Below are 17,290 nucleotides of genomic sequence, written 5' to 3'. Positions count from 1 at the left end.
AATCAGGATTTGGTTTGTAAAATGCTTAAACCCTCATTAAATAATTATACCCACAGAGAGATGGTATACCTGGCAGCTGAACAGTTTATTCCTAGGAGAATCAAGCCACAGAGGGCAGCAAAATGTGAATTTGACATGTTCCTGCTGCATTCCATTGATTTTTTTCCTCTCTCTCTCTCTCAGTTAATTTATAGCTTTCAATTTTTCTTGAGATGTTGCCAAATGCCAATTTTTTTTTTACTTTCAGGGAGTGGAGAATTTACTGTCGCTGAACTCTGTGAGACTTTAATTAAAGTGACACAGCAAGTAGGAGTTAGCATTTCTATAGGTCGATGCTTATTCACTAATCCCCTCCCACCAAATACACATAAACTTCTTAATTTATCACTACTCAACCATTGAGGAGGATTGACATGAACTGGGCTAGTTCCAAGGTAATTGGGTCCCTTTCAGACATCCCAAAGTTTAGCCAACGTCTTGGCTCAATGATAGAGCTCTCGCCTCCAAATCGGAAAATCATGGTTCAACCCCCATTTTCCAATGGTTCGAGAGCACAACTCAGGCTAAGACTTCAATGTGGTGCTGAAGTGCTGCACTGTTAGTGGTGCCGTCTTTCGAATGAGATGTCAAACTGAGGCCCCTTCTGCCCTCTCAAGTGGGTGTAAAAGAATTCAAGGTATGATTTGAAGAACAGCAGGGAGCTGCTCCAGTGTTCCAGCCAATTTTATCCGTCAAATCACTCATCCAGGTTATTTGGATATGTATCTCATTGCCAATCATGGGGCCTTGCTGTGTGCAAAGCGGTCGCTATGTTTCCAGTCATGAAATAATCTGTACTTAATTGGCTGTGAACAACTTTGGAACAACCCTGTAATATACCTTAAAGTGATAGCATATTGCTATCCCTTAAAGGCTTTTACAATTCTAGGCACAAGTGAACATGTATAGATGGATAGAGAGCTTCAGGACATCAGAACTGCAGAGCTGTGTGTGTGTGCTCTGCTCTAGGCCGAAGTGAAACTGAGGCTGGACCACATGACAAACTTCCCTTAAAGTGATGGCATGCTGCTATCCCTTAAAGGCATTACAACAATCCTGAGAATACAAAGGTGCTATATAAATGCAAACCCCTTCCTTTAGATGGGCCGCTCCCTTTAAGGAAAAGAATGGCAGCAGGTTAACACAGTGCATCCTGCTATGGAGTGTGAATCCCTAATGTCTTTGCACCACCCAGTTGCTCACCTCAACTGCATCACTCAATTCGATGAGAGGGTCTTTGGACCTGGCAGCATCTCAAGAAGATTGCAGAACATTCAGAGGCAAAGGATCAATGTAGCTAGCCAGTTCAGAGGAGCATTGCTAGAGGTCCAAGAGCAGGGGTGCAGTTGGTATGGTCAAACCTCTGTCAATCCACTTCCCTCCTAATCACTGTGGGCACTGAGGAAGTGACACCTGTATTTGTGGCCGTACCCACTGCAATAATAAATTATAACAATAAATACATAATACAGCCACTGCAAGGATAGGATATACCATTGATCAGTGTCCAATATTTGGTGGCTTCTGGTTAATTAGTCGTCATATGAAATAGCCTTGCTGAGAAGATTTTTTTTATTCGTTCGTGGAATGTGCGCATCATTAGCGCATTTATTGTCCACTCCTAAGACCATCCCTGGACCATCAGGTGGGCATGTGAAAATGAGGGTAAACTGGTGGCAACTAGTGCCCAATTTAGCCTCTAATCTGTTGGGATGGACACATTGGTGGTTCCTGTGTGTTTGGCTGACGATATTAGAATCTCGGTTTGATCATCACAATGTTCTTCACCCAATGAGTGGTCAACACATGGATGGGTTTCTGGGCAGGGTAATGAAGACAAAAATCTTGGAATCAGTTCTGAAACAGTTAGATGTTGTGACAGGAGGAGGGAAATCTTTACTCAATGGCTGAATAATCAGGCTACATCAAAAGACCTAATCCAAACTTACCTTGTGAAAGGGAAAGAATCCATCTACTGTTCATGCAAGGACTTAGCTGGTAACTATGCCACCCAGTCTGGAAATGAGCCATCCGGGCCAGGAGGGACAAGTTTGATTCCTGGTATCAGTCAATAGATCTTGGCAGTAGGCAGTTTCTTATTCAGTACTAGCACTCATTCACTAGGGATAAACAAGGAGAAGAAACAGTCAATGGAATTCAGAAAATAAAACAGAGAGAGAGGTAAAAGAGTGATTTCACCCTCACACACAAAAAGCAATGGACCTCCATTTCCCACCACTGGCACTGAACAGAGGAGAAACCAACCCTTTAATAAACCCATTCCCTATAGTTCCTTGGTAAAACAGGTGAAAACATTGGGTGGAATCTTGTGCCCTCCCATGTGATGAGTTTGGTGACGGGGGGCATTTAATCAGGCAGGAAGGTGCAGGGTGGGGACCCTGCCGCCTTGCCATCTCCATCCTGATTAAGTCCGTGATGGGAAAGCTTGTGGGCAGCCTCCCCATCCCGCTGCCAATTGAGGTCCTTAAGAGGGCAATTAATACCCACTTTAAGGGCCTCTTCTCGCCACTGGTATTAACCCAGCGGTGGGCACGGGGCTCACCATGTGAGCAACATGACAATCAAACCTTGGTGTGTTTGCTTGTGGGCTCCCATGGTAGTCTCTCATTCAAAGGCACTCAGTGCTTGGTCAAAGGACCAGGCACTGGGAAGGGGGGGCCCATTTACATTCAATACCTAGCCCTCGCTGCCAACCCACTTCCCCGCAACCCTCTTCCTGCAACCCCTTCCCGTGATCACTGTGCCTGGGTCCCTCCTTGATCCGAGGCCTCGGGTGGGTGTGGTGCCAGCAGCAGACACCGCATCCCCAGTGGCGCTGCTGAGTACAGAAAAGCTGCTTACCTTTGATTGGCTGACAGGCAGAGCTTCCTCCCCTGGTGTCCTTGATCCTGGGGGAAGGCCTGCCACTCACCTGTGAAGTGCCTGAGTGGCACAAGATGCAGCCAGCCTTCCCAAAAACAGACAATGCAAAGCTCTCACCGGCTCTCTCCCCAGAGCGGGCCGAGACCCCTGTCACCTTCCGAAGGTTCCGCCCATTGTGCATTAATTATCAGGTCATTCCACGCCCCATAGGCAAAACATTAAGTTCCGTTACTGTCTACTACATATACTTAAAGCAAATATTGTTGGAAATATACAGCAAGCCATCAGCACCCAGGTGAGTAAAGACTATAAAGCCTATACCGTAAGGCACCATCAAGCTGAAAAAGAGTAGGAGAAAAGATGAGGTAAATCAAAAGAGAAAATGTCTTGCTTTTGTATGCCACTTTTCATGGCCTCAGGTCCCCCAAAAAGGTAATTTTGAAGCATTGTCACTCCTGTAATGTAGGGAATTCAGCAGTTATTTTGTGTACAGCAAGGTCCTATGAACAGCAGTGTGGTATTGAGCAGGTAATCTGTTTTGGTGGTGTTGGTTGAGGATTAAATATTTTCCAAGACACCAGGGAGAAACCCCCTACTTTTCTTTAGAATAATGCCAGTCGTTCTTTCATGTCTACCTGAGAGTGCAGACAGAGGGCCTTGGTTTAACATCTGAAAGACAGCACCTCTAACACTGTAGCAATCCCTCAGTACTGCACTAGGAATGTCAACCTGGATTTTTTGCTCAAGTCCCTGGAGTGAGTCTTGAATGCCAGCCTTCTGGCTCAGAGGTGACAGCGCTATCACTCAGCCACAACGGCCTGGGCAAATCAGGCAGTAGCGATTAGCTAATGTCAAGCTTATGGATTGAATCCTTGCGGGTTGCACGAGGAATGGAAGTCTGGAGGAGGTAAAGTATTCTATGGTTTTGAAGTCCTGTGCAAGAATAGGTTAAAGTAAGATTTAAAGTCGATCTGAAATAAAGACAAAGAAGAGCATAGTGAAATCCCCCTAAATCATTTAGCCCAGCCTTTCTCTTTCGGGTGCTGTGCACATCCAATGTTTTCTGTTTTGTCTTATGGCTCCAGTCTTCACTGGCCTGTACAGACAGTCAAATCACTTGCCTTCTCCTTTAACTGTTCATCTCCGTCAGAATCTGGTTCATGAAACATCATACTGTAAGCCGTTAAGTGGCTCTAAGCTGCCCTATTGTTGTGAATATACAGCTGCATTTTTTCCCATAAATGAATTTACTATTGTTCATACTGGGACTGCTTGTCTAACCCATGGGGTGACATCAAGAAGATATGATTGTTTTCTTCTCTTGTTTTCATGTTTTCTCCTCTTTCCTTCTTCATTCCATGAGGCAGTGATCCATGTTGGGATATAGAACTATGGATATCTGGTGCTCCCCTTGCCTCTAGTGCAGATGGTAACATAGTGGTTGTGTTACTGGACTAGTGACTATAGCCTAATAATCTGAGTTTAAAGCCCATCATGGAAACTGTGGAATTTAAATTCAGTTATCTTTAAAAAAAATGAATAATACTGATCATTTAATTATCAGATTGTCATTAAAAACTCATCTGGTTTACCAATAACCTTTAGGAAAGGAAATCTGCTGTCCTCGCCTAGTCTGGCCTATATGGGACTCCAGGCTTAACTGACCTCTGACCTCTGAAATTTCCAAGCAAACCATTCAGTTTAGGGATGGGCAATAAATGCTGGCCTTGCCTGGGTGATGTCCACACTCCATGAATGAATTTTTAAAAAAAAGAATAGGTCAATCTTCGTATGTGAACCTGAATAATGGTTGTAGAATCTGCAATTCTCTCCTCCAATAGGTTGTGGATGCTGAGACAATTGGCGCTATCTAGACTGAAGTCAATAGATTTGTGTTAGGTAAGCTGATCAAATGTTTTGGCTGCGTAGCATCCCTGTCTCTGAGCCAGATACTCCAGGTTCGAGTCCTATCCCAGGACTTGATGATCAAGGAAGGTGTCTTCATAATGCAGCTAAACACATTGAGTATCAACCTGAAAATCCTTACATCATACGCCAATGGCAGTAAGAGTGGTAGAGATTCCTGGTCAGCCATGTGATGGAAAGAAACTTGGAGCCTCTACCATCACTACTCATATTTCCAGACCACAGCATGCATGTAAAAGTGCATGTTGCCACAGCAACTTGGCCTCCCTGAGTGAACAGTAACACTACCACCACCAAGTGTATGAAGGAATGTGGAGATAAAGTGCAGATCAGCAATAGTCTACTTGAATGGTGGAGAAGGCTCAAGGAGCTGAACAGCCTCCTCCTGTATTGGGAGGAGAAAGAAAAATGCGGACTTTGTAACATTAACAGAAGGTACACTGAAAGTTCTATAGGAAGACAATCTTCAACCAATAAGTAGAGTTGACCTCACTCTGCACTGCTGTTGATGTGCAATTCAGTTTCCTAACAATTATTTGGAAAAAAATGAAAATGTTACAGTTCAATAAATTGCTGACTGACAAGCAATGTCTAGGCTCACACTAGATGAATGGCTACTTGGCTGAGATGCTAGAGGGCAGCCAGCACGGTGAAACCAAGGGCAGGATTTTTAGATCGGCATGCGGGCGCGATCGGCGAGCCTGGGAGCGGCTAGGGAATGGACCGCCAACTGCAATCGGCCCCCAAACGCGATTTCACGTTGGCTGGCCAATTAACGGCCAGCCAGTGTGAAGCGTGTGATGAAACGCTCGGCGCTGCCGGGGTGGAAGGGGGAGGAGGGTGAGTGCTGATGCAAGCATAGGCATGGGGGAGCACGAAATGAAATCTCCCCGTGTATGGAGGTCTCCATAGGGAGGATGGTGGACGCCATGGAGACCCTGGTCTAGCAGAACGTGGAGACGTATGCTGACCTGCACTCCGCTGCAGGAGTCATGGGTGAGTCCGAGTCCCCTTTGCCTGTGAGCCCCTCAACATCATCCTTTGTCACCATAGAGGGAGCAGCTGGCCAAAGAGTGATTCTGGAGGGAGAAGTGTGTGTGTGGCAGGGCCTTTTAGAGTCTCATGCAAGCACTCTCCCACCACCATACTCACCTCAATGTCCTGAGCATTTTGAATGCTGCCTGCTGGGGTTTGCTTTCACTTGTCCATCTGAGCTGACCTGCACCTCCGCCCACCCAATGATCACACTCCCATGGAGCACCTGATCTCACCCACCACGGTTGTTGTTTCACTTTCGATTTAGGCAGCATGGTACGGATTTGATTTTTCATGTGTTTCCCCCATTTTTTCCCCTCCCCGAGTCACACATTTCCTCTTTCCCATCACAGTTGACCCCCCAGAATCACCTTCCATCTCCCCTCCGTGACTTGGCAGCCACAATCTTTTTCCTTAAGGGATGTCCAGGTGAATGATCACATTCCCTTCCTTCCCAACAATCCCACCCACATCCACATTCACCTCCCCGACCTCCTTCTTCCCACCCCCAGCTACCATCAAACGCTCAGCCTCCCATCCTACCACCTCACTCTGCCCTCGGTCATTCTCACCATTCCCTCATACCACGACCACCCTCAGTTTGCTCCCCAGGAGGCAGTCACCCAATCTCATCCCCCTGACACCTTCATTCCACCCTCCCAACTTCAACCTCCCAACACCTCTTCCTCTCCCAGTCAATCCTAGACCTTCCTCTCCCACTCCCTCGACCTTCATCCGTTGTGAGCATCAACGGTAATTTTCCAACTTCCATGCGCTGCTTTCCAGCAGAGCCATGTCCATGAGAATCCACCCAGTATACCATAGACGTTCCTTGAGGGTCCCATTGCTGTTGGGCTCCCGCATCTTCTGCTCCTCGGATGTCCGTGATGTGAGCGAGACCCTGGTGCTAAGTCCTGATTTTTGCATGTCACACTTGTCAAGACGTGTTCTGCACTGGCGTGTTTTCTCGTCGACATGGGTATACAGTCCAGCAGGGGAGGGATGAGTCCAGCGCGCTGGCCTTATCATGATATGCTGATATATTACATTCAGGTTCCCGATGTCCGATGGTGGGAACGCAGCCAACCATCGACAGGCTGAGTGGACGATCGCAAACTGGTTTCATGACATCGTGAAACCAATTTTCGGCCTTCTCGCCATATTGTCCGTTCACGCCATTGAACACGCCCAACGCCAGCGAGCACGGAAAATCCCAACCAATGTTCTATTACATAATATGTAGAAATGGATCTTCCTCCGTGTTGGCTCAGAGGTATCTGGGGTACAGAGCATGGCTGTGCCATTAAGCTGTTGATTCAGTTAAGGCCATGCTCCAAGTTGGCGAATTCAAATCATCCTAGCTGATTGCAAATTGCTGAGGTAACTCGAAGCACAATTTTAACTAATTCTAAATTTCATGCTAATGGTCAGTGACTGGTTTTATTATCTTTTAATAAATAAAATGTTTTGCATCTGTAACAAAGCATGACATCCGATGTGTGATATCTTCTATGTGACATCTGAGGTGTCATATCTAGGTGACTGCTGGACAACGTTATTCCAGCCTCAGTGAAAGGATCCTGTTAAAATATGGGGTAGATTCTCGTCTTCACCACCTGGGTAGTGATCTAGTAGAGTGGATTACCTGCTCATTGTAGATCCTGTATAATTTTCATTGTATTGAGAAGGTTTTGACACTCATGATGCAAGTACTGGCCCAGCTGAAATCATTCTTGACTCTGGGTCAAGAACTTGAATATTTGCACGACATAACACAAATACGTAATACAGGGTAACCTTCCAGAGCAGAATGGTAGAAATTGTGCATTGCTGAAGATGCCGTTCTTCAGATGAGACATCAAAGATCTATGTACCCAGTCTGGTACTTAAATAAATTACATTACCACTTGGGGAAAGGCAAGAAGTTCTATCAGTGTTTAGGCTAAGATTAATCCGCCAGCCAATACCATGAAAAATTGACTGGCCATTTATCTTTGTTATTTGTGGTATCTTGCTGTGCGGAATACAGGAGAAGTGGAAAAGGAGGAGGCCTCGAGCCTGCCTTATCGCTCAATTAAGTTATGGCTGATCTGCAATTCGACTCGATTTGCCTGCTTGTGCTGCTATCCACTGATACCCTTACCTACCGCCTATTTCTGTCCTCAATGCTACAAGTGGCCCAGCATTCATGGCCTTTCAGGTGAGCAAATTATAGATCTCAAAATGATTGCTGTGTTGCTCACATAACAAAAGTCACTGCGCTTCAATGTAACTCATGAAGCACTTTGAGATATTTCTGGGGGATGTGGCAAGAAGTTATTTAAATGCAAACTCTTTTTTCATCCCTAATTGTCTGGTTGTTTATTCGTTGCAGGCTTATTCCAGTATCTATGTTGCCTATATATCCCAAGCATTTGGATTTCACATGGACAATCAGCATTCTGAGGTACATGTTTATATTTCTGTGTTCATGGACAAGAGTCAGTGCTGTGTATACTTGCAGTTGCTGCTGGTCTGGATTCTCCAGCCCTGTCAGATAGGAAACAGGAAGAAACATAGGAACAAGACTAGGCCCCTTGAGCCTATTCCACCATTCAATTAGATTATGGCTGATCTTTATCTCAACTGCACCTATCTGTCTTGGCTCCATTAAATTAGTGTTGATTTTTATGTTATTGAAATATGGAAATGCAGGCTACTTATCTCTTGGAGGAATAACATGGCCTCCAAGAAAGTATTTAATGACAAAAAAACTGTGTGACTGTTACTGGAAGGATTGATGTGGTTTGTATGTTGTGGGCGGAGACAGCAGCTGCAGGGAATGTGCAGAGAGTTTTATTGCAGGTGTTGATCGCAGGAGTACATGGCGGAATGACAGGCTTCATAAGATGTGATAGGGATGATATTAGCAACAAGCTGATTGACTTGTGAGAGACAAGTGGAATGATGGTGGCCCAGGAATCGGGGCATGATCCCTGGGCAGCACACACTGCATGGCAGCAAATTTCTCCTCCAACCTCATTAGGGTAGTCCCGGTGAGTACATCCACAGCCCAGCTGCAGCTCGCCAGGCCTGGGAAGACAGGGAAAATAGCTTGGATCTTGGCCAAGGTACTCGGGACAGTTGGTAGAGGAGGTATGGGGGGGACCAGGGGTGGCAGACGGCAATCAGGCAGTGGCGGTGTCCAGTTGTGGTCCACAGTTCTAATGTGGAGCTAAGCGAAACACTCCAGCTCATCTTGGCTTCACAACAAGGTGAGCGACTTTGTTTTTGCGTAGCAGCCTTGAACATTATATGCAAATGCAATAGGCTAACCATCAATTTCAGGTGCAACAGCAACAACTTACATTTATATAGCACTTTCACATAGTAAAACGTCCCAAGGTGCTTTACAGGAGCATTATAAAACAAAATGTCACACCGAGCCAGATAAGAAGATACTGGGTCAGGTGACGAAAAGCTTGGTCAATGAGGCAGGTTTTAAGGAATGTCACAATGAAGGAAAGTGAAGTCGAGAGGCGGAGAGGTTTAGGGGAGGCTGAGGGCCCAGGCAACTGAAGGCGTTGTCAGCAAAGGTGGAACAATTAAAATCGGGGAAGCTCATGAGGCCAGAATTGGAGGAGAAAGCCCTGGATGCTTATGCAGGTGCCCTAACTAATACGGTGGGTGGCACACTGCAGGTACGGAATGAGTGCTCCATGAATTGGATGTCAGGCATCAAAATTGACACAGTGCAATCCAATTTCGAGCTGTTTACCAGATTACCAGATAACACATTGGTTTCAAATTGTTAATTTTTTTATTACTCCATGCGACGCTTCTAGTTATTTCTTCCAGGTATTGAGGAATAGAAGTAAACCAGTCAGCCTCTTGAATCTGTTCCACTATTCAGTTCGATTGTGGCTAATCTGCATCTGAATTCTATTTACCCACCTGGGTACCGTAACCCTTAATTCTCTTACCTTCTCAAAGTCTATCAATCTTAGTTTTGAAATTTTCAATTGGTCCAGCCTTAACAGCCTTTAGCGGGAGGACATTCCAGATTTTCCTTTATGAGATCAATCTGCATATAATTAAATGCCTTCTCCAAATTCATTTTAAAAATATTTGACAAAGTTTTTGTTCTTTTGTCTGGAAATTTAGCTTTACGCTCTTTCCTTTCTCCATCCCTCCCTTCCTCCATTTTACCTGAAACCATGGGCGGGATTTTCCAGCCCCGCCCACCAGCCAGATCTTCCACTGAAGTCAACAGACTATTGATTGGCTTGCTGCATCCGCTGTGATGGGACCCGCCGCGCCAGGGCCAGAATATCCCAGCCTAAGTTAGGATCTCTGGGTGGACTTGTTCGGTCTCGTTGGTGGCGGGCTTCATGGTGGAGTGTGAGCGGACAACATGGCAAGAAGGCCAAAAATCAGTTTCACGCCATCGTGAAACCAGTTTGCGATCATCCGCTCAGCCCATCAATGGCGGGTTGCATTTCCTGCCGACACGCGTCGGGAACCTAATTTCAATGCTTTAGCATCTCATGATAAGCCTGGAATCGTTCCGCTCCCACCCTGCATGGATCATCTGGGCACGTCGGTGTGATTGCACGCCAACACGTTTCACAGCCGTACATAAGCGACATGCACTAGGCGGGCTGCACTTCGCTCAAAACTTTGAGGTTTCTTTGCCTACCTTGCTCCGGGCAGCACTTGTGGCCATCAGTGCCAGGCTTCACAGACAGCAACACATCACTTTTAGTGGGGCTCACGGGCAGGTGTCTACCTACCAGACCAGCTATAAGGGTTTTCAATGCCTGCAGGGCTAGGGCTCGCTTGGGGAAAGGGGAGAAGTGGCCTCAGGCAAGGGAAGGGGTGCAGGGCAAGGGCTGTACTGGGGAAGTGGGTATCCCAGGATGTGTTGGGGGGCACATGTAGATCTGTGCAAGTGGCCTCAAGATGGCGAGGGCTGAGGAGGCAGTCTCCAGAAGAGATGAGGCCAGATGGAGATGTGAGGGTGTGTGTGAGAGAGTGAGTGGTGATGTCCCTTGAGCTGGCAGTGAGTGAGATGCCAGTGAATGTGTGATGGGCTTGTGAGTGTGTGAGTTTAGAGTGATGACATGGTTGCCTTACCCTGGCAGCACGGATGAGATCATTCATCCTCTTTCTGCACTGGATGGCCAACATATTCTGTGCAGGGCCAGCACTGACCACCACTGCCACCGCCTCCCATGCCGGAGTGGTGAGGTTGCTGGACATCCTGCGGCCGGAGCAGGGGTGGAGGACATCATGGCGGACGTCCAAAAGGCATTCTAGTGAGGGAATCACTGAACTTTCCTTGGCTTTCGGGGCCATGTCTTCATTGAGAAATGTGCACGCAATTTAAACATGGTGCCTGCCTGAGGAAGCGACAAGATAATGGATTGGCGGGCCAATCAGAGGCCTGCCGCCAGTGAGACGGCGTGTTTCCTGTGGCTGCATAATAAATGAGGCGGGAAGGGGACAATATGGCGTGAAAACAGCTTCTTTCACGCCCACTAGCACACTTAGTGCAAATCTCGGACGATTCTTCCCTCTGTATTTTGTTCTCATTTTTTGATTTTAAAACATCGTTAGGTCCAATATAGCTGTTCTTTGCACAGGAGCGTTTTGACAGAGTGAGAAGGGAAAAGCTATTTCCTCTGGGTATGGAGTCAGTGATGAGGGATCATCAATTTAAAGTTGTCACTGGGGATGAGGGGAGAAGTATGGAGAGATTTCTGCATTGAGCAGCTTGTTGGAGAATGGAATTTTTTGCCACAGGGAGTAGCTGAGATGGAAACCATTGCATATTTAAGGCTATGGGTAATGTAGAAGAACAGAGCAGTGGGGTTAGTTCTGGATTGACACACAGGCACCTCTGCGCCTACTTCCATTTCATGTAAATTAATGAGGGATTAATTAGTTATGTAATTGTAAATGTAATTAATTAATTAGTGAACTTGAGGGTCACTGTTTGTTATATATTGTTGTATCGTCTGTAAATACCTGTAAAGAGCTAGGAACTAATTGTTGTGTGCAAGTGTTCTAGGGTGGCATATTTTCGTGGTTGCACTAGACATTGATGGTGTAACAGAAACAGTTCAAACCGGTCCTTCCATTGTACAAGGCAACAAACATGGCAAGTTAAAGATAAAGAGTTCTGATCTTTTCAAGCTTAAAGTGTGATCTGGGAAGCCAATGACATCAAGAACACATTGCACCTTTACATCAATAATCCAGTTAACAGCAAAAACAGAAAATGCTGGAAAAACTCAGCAGGTCTAACAGCATCTGTGGCATTTTCTCTCCACAGATGCTGTTAGACCTGCTGAGTTTTTCCAGCATTTTCTGTTTTTGTTTCCGATTTCCAGCATCCACAGTATTTTGCTTTTATCAAGTTAACAGCATTCTGCATGGATTCGGAAAGAGAGGTTCCCACATGGACAGCCTCATAGGCTTCTACAAAAACTTAACAACCCAAGTGATCAATATGTGAGACAAACATTCAGGTCAGGTAGTAAAGGGTAAAACCCTGGAATCATGAAAGGAACAACTGGAGGCTACAGTAGGATGACAATAGGCTCTCTCTGGTTGGAATCAAGGTGGACTAAATGGTCCTTTCTTCCACAATTATCTTGTGATCTAATGTAAGGGAGCTGAGTGGTATTTATATGCATTAACAGCTTAATTAAAAAGGACTTTAAGTTGTTGACACATCCGAGTTCCCTGCTTGTTATGTGTTGCTGGAAATCCACTCAACCTGATACTAATACATTGAACTAACGTTCTATGATGGCACAGCTCATGAGAACATTAACACGTTGGGACTAATTTTCACTGTCCACACTGGATGGGAGCAGGGTGGAGCACTTCGCTAATAGTGGTGTTGAATGTATCACCGTAGGATCCTGTCTGTTTTCGGTGGAATCCTTGTTAAAAGGAATGCAAATCCAGGTCTTGAGACATGCAGAGGACCCCAAGACAATTTTCAGGTACCAACTGACAGCTTGTGCCCCTCGCTCACTCGGCCCACAGGTAGGCTGAGAGTGGCTTAACTGAGTGCCTACAAAGTGACTACGGCACGCCATTCACAACACTGGCAATGGTTTAGGTTTGTTAAGTATTGTTGTGTGGCCTGCAGGAGCATGAGTATCCTTCAAGTGCCACAAGAATGTTGTCATCCATGGCTGGCCTTCCTGTGCCCACTCACCCCCTTTAAACTTGACCCTCTGGTGCAGCTCTGCAAAGAAATCGCCAGACATCCCACCCCACCTGATCAGTGAGCTGCCTCTATGCTCATATGGAACATTAGCAGATACTGGTTCTCTATGAGTAAAGAAATAAAGAACTTGCATTTATAAAGCACCTTTCATGCCCTCAGGACATCCCAAAATGCTTTATTGCCAATGAAGCACTTTTGACGTCTAGTCACTGTTGTAATATAAGAATCCAAACAGCCAATTTGTGCATAGCAATCTCCCACAAACAGGAATGAGATAATGGCCAGATAATCTGTAGGTGGAGGGATAAATATCAGCCAAGACATGTGGGATAATTCCCATGCTCTTCTTCAAAGAACTCCCGTGTCCTCTCCTTCTTCAGTGGTTCAAAAAGGTGGCTCACTACCACGTTCTTAAGGGCAGTTAGGGATGGGCAATAAATACTGGCCTTGCCCACAACCCATGAATGAATAAATAAATAATGCCGTGGGATTTTTTTTACATCCACCTGAAAGGGTAGCTGGGGCCTCAGTTTCATGTCTTACCTGAAAGACAGCACTTCCAACACTGCAGCACTCCCTCAGTGCTATGCTGGAGTGTCAGCCTAGATTATGTTGCTCAAGTCTCTGCAGTGGACTTGAACCCACAACCTTCCGAGTCAGAAGCAAGAGTGCAACTAACTGAACAGTGAGCCACTGTTCATTTTCATAAACAGAAATCTCTGGGTTAACATTGAGAAATTTTCTGACTTGCAGATGCCAGGAACACCAACATGGAGATTCTACCCATAAGTGATTGGAAACTTACCTTCAAATAAAGGAAATAAAACAAACTTTGGAAAATTAATTCAGTACATCTGTGAAGGATACCATGGTGAAGTGGGAGATGGGAGAGGACAAGAGTGCCAGCATGAATTAATATGATTGGGGAGGGAGAAAACAGTGCAAACAAAACATGGGGAGAGAAAAAGCAAAATGGACAGGTTAGGGTGGTGAAAGAAGATCACTTCGGCTGTCCATTTTGTGGACAATATTGAGTGTACTTACAAACAATGAGCCATTGGTGTCAGCCATTTGTGGATTCAAATCCCACCCCACTGACTTGACCACATAATCCAGGCTGACACCCCAGTGAAGTGTTGAGGGAATGCTGCACTGTCAGAGGTGCCACCCTTCGGATGACACATTAAAACAAGGTCCTTCTGCACTCCAGTGGATATAAAAGATCCCATGGCACTATTGCAAAGAGCAGGGTGCTCCCCCCAGTCTCCTGGCAAACATTCATCCACCAGCCAACACCTCAAAAGCAGATGACCTAATCAGATATTTAGTTACCGTTTGTGGAATCTTGCTGTGCAAAAATTAGCTTCCTCGTTCCCTAGATTAGAACAGTGACTACAATTCAAAAAATACTTCATTGGCTGTACAGTGCTCTCAGTCCATTAAAGGCATTCCATAAATGCAAGTCTTTCTTTTTGTTTACAGTATCAAAGATCTATACTGAAAAAAAGTGTATGTTTTTAATTATCTGTTTTATTTGAGATTGTCAGCTTTTTGAAACTGTTGCTTGTTTCTTAGGTTAACATGGATGTGACTGTGTTAACTCAAATGTCCCAGCGTGCCCAGAGTTATTTTTAAAAAATCCCCAAAAACCCAATTATCTTGGTAGAGGGAAGATTTTTTTTTAGACTTGTGACATGCGATTCAATTCCATCTTTTCGATTCTGCATGGAGCGCCAGCGGCTCAGCGGCCTCTATTTTAATCTCAAGCTGTACACTTTTCAGGTCTGGTGTTGAGAATTGAGGCAAAGAGCCCAGTCAGCAGTCCATCACTGTGACCCATGTCCTACCTGCAGCCAGCGCAAAAAACAAAATATTTTCCTTAATCCCAACCCTTGAGTGCAAGTTATCATGTTACCCACATTGTGAATGGCCTCTATTTTCCTGCTGAATTGAGGCACTTTTAAATATACAATGCGAGTTATGTCTTATTGCAAATGAATAGTCAGCCTTAGCGAAGGGCCACAGCAACATTTAATGAATGTATTTCAGTTTTTCTCTGCTGCTTTCTCAGTAGGTGCTTTTGTGTGAGAACAGTTTGCTTTAAAAGCTGTGTTAAAATCCCTTGAAAAATGTAGTTAACTCCTTCCGGAATTGAGAGGCCTGATTGCAAACTCATTTCTCCCCTCTCCGCTCTTAAGGGTTCTGACTTATGTGCCTACAAACTCGGACGCTCCCATGACTAGCCATGCAAAGTGGGTGGGGCAGGATGAATTCTCTGTACCAGAGTGGTGAGGCTTGAGGATTTCGAGATTTTGGACCTTGAGGCTCACTACAATGCAGCTAACATTGAAATCTGCTAATACTGTCAAGCATTTGCATAGTCTCAGCAGCCCTTAGTGCATGCAGCCTGCTTGGTCAGGGGTCCAGGGATTGCTGGGGACGATTGGAGGTTGGGAACAACAGCGATCCAGGATTTAGGGTTGAAAGCAAGAAAGGTTCGGGATCAGGAGTGACAGCAATGGGGGAGAGTGGAGGCTGGTGTCAGGAGTCGCAATGATGGGGGGAGGGAGAGTGGTAGTCTGGCAATTGTGTCCTCTGCTTTGGGGTTAGGTGCTCCCATGCAGGGTTGCCAACCCTCCAGATTGGCCTGAAGTCTCCAGGAATTGAAGATCAATCTCCAGGACACTGTTGTGTGCAACCCTGGAGAGAAATCATCAGGTCATTAAAAAAGATTGTTTTTTCTTTAATTTTCTTTGAACATTTCTCTTTACCAGTTATGAAAATATTGAAAATGGAGGGGAAAAAGGTTGTTTGGCTGACAGTCGCGCATCACCCAATTGGCGTAGGAAGGCAGTACGTCACAAGGATGGATGTGTTGGCCGAATAATGGCTGGAATGCGAGGGAAAGTCATGTGATGAAACCTCCAGGAATACATTTAATCACTGTTGGCAACCCTAGGTATTCCTGATGGCTCCACATTCAAATAAGTTACTTTCTAAGTTGGCTGCTGCATTCCCTAAGGCTGGTTTCCCTAATTGCAACTGGCAATGATGCTGGCTGTCTAAGTGGCAAATTAATATTGCAGAGGGGGTCTCAAATAATCATAAGGATATTTATTTGCCCAGGGAAATAGTCAAACACCTGTTTCTCAAGTGAGTAAAGGTGGCATGTTTGTTTTCCTTTTGCAATATCATGAGTGGCGCTCTTTTGGCAGGAAATTTTCCTGCACTTCCTGCCCACCCCATATTAGATGCTTCGTAAATGTGTGTCTACATTTATAAGTCATCTTGCACTAATATTGAATGAGTACTGTCAGTCATTTCTGCCTGCGCGTCATTCTTTATGTGTGAGTCTAAACAATATTGGCAGGCTGTTCCACCATGGAGGACCATTACAGATAAGCTTGATCCTGTTACCCTCTCATGTGTATCTTCCAATGGAGGATGCTGGAAGGCGATTAGAAGCAGGAACCCTGCCTATATTTGTTGCCTCTCCGTTGCTGAGGATTCCTAATGCTCACTCTAACGCCCTGGCTGCTGTCCCAATAGAGATGGTCCAATTTAACGCAAAGCAAGAAGTGGCAATGGTAACCCTACAAAGTGACTAACTGAGACACATATTCCATGCTCTGGCCTGTGGCTACTATCAAAATATCCTGAATGAAATATTTCCCAAAGCCTTTCACGGCCAATGGCATATACATATAAAATGTATATACGATATAGCTTCCTTACATATAATGTAAAACACAGGCTTGGTTCTTTTGAAATACCGCCTTTCTTGACCTTCTAAGGCCACATGCCAAGAGCAGACAGGAGGCAGGCGTGTGGCCTTCTCTCAGGTCTGAAGAACCCAATTACAATTAGGTATCTACACATCGAGTCCCTCACTCCTATTCAGTAGTCTCATCCACTCCACTTGAACAAGGTGTCTGGAGATAAAAACAAAAAGCTAGAAGCTACTGCGGATGCTGGAAATCCAAAACAAAAACAGAATTACCTGGAAAAACTCAGCAGGTCTGGCAGCATCGGCGGAGAAGAAATCAGTTAACGTTTCGAGCCTTCATGACCCTTCGGCAGAACTGAAGCATAGAAGGTGTCTGGAGTCCCACTCGCCGAATCACATTTCTTATTGTGCCAATGCAGAAATACCATTTCTCGCAGCAATTCTCCTTATGCCAT

The 17,290-nt window shown here is 45.4% G+C and overlaps 1 long non-coding RNA gene across 1 annotated transcript in view; it reads left to right on the top strand.

Annotated features, from left to right (window-relative positions):
• The window catches only part of LOC144691196 (uncharacterized), a 58,880-nt gene extending 50,551 nt beyond the window's left edge, over positions 1–8,329 (top strand). Inside the window, exon 4 of the long non-coding RNA XR_013579054.1 lies at positions 8,258–8,329. This is a non-coding gene — a long non-coding RNA (uncharacterized LOC144691196). The remainder of the gene's footprint in view (positions 1–8,257) is intronic.
• Positions 8,330–17,290: the final 8,961 nt, after the last annotated feature.

This window comes from Cetorhinus maximus, chromosome 15 (genome assembly GCF_964194155.1).
Source record: "Cetorhinus maximus chromosome 15, sCetMax3.hap1.1, whole genome shotgun sequence".
Lineage (NCBI taxonomy): Eukaryota > Metazoa > Chordata > Chondrichthyes > Lamniformes > Cetorhinidae > Cetorhinus > Cetorhinus maximus.
This window is presented reverse-complemented; position numbering and strand designations above follow the sequence as displayed.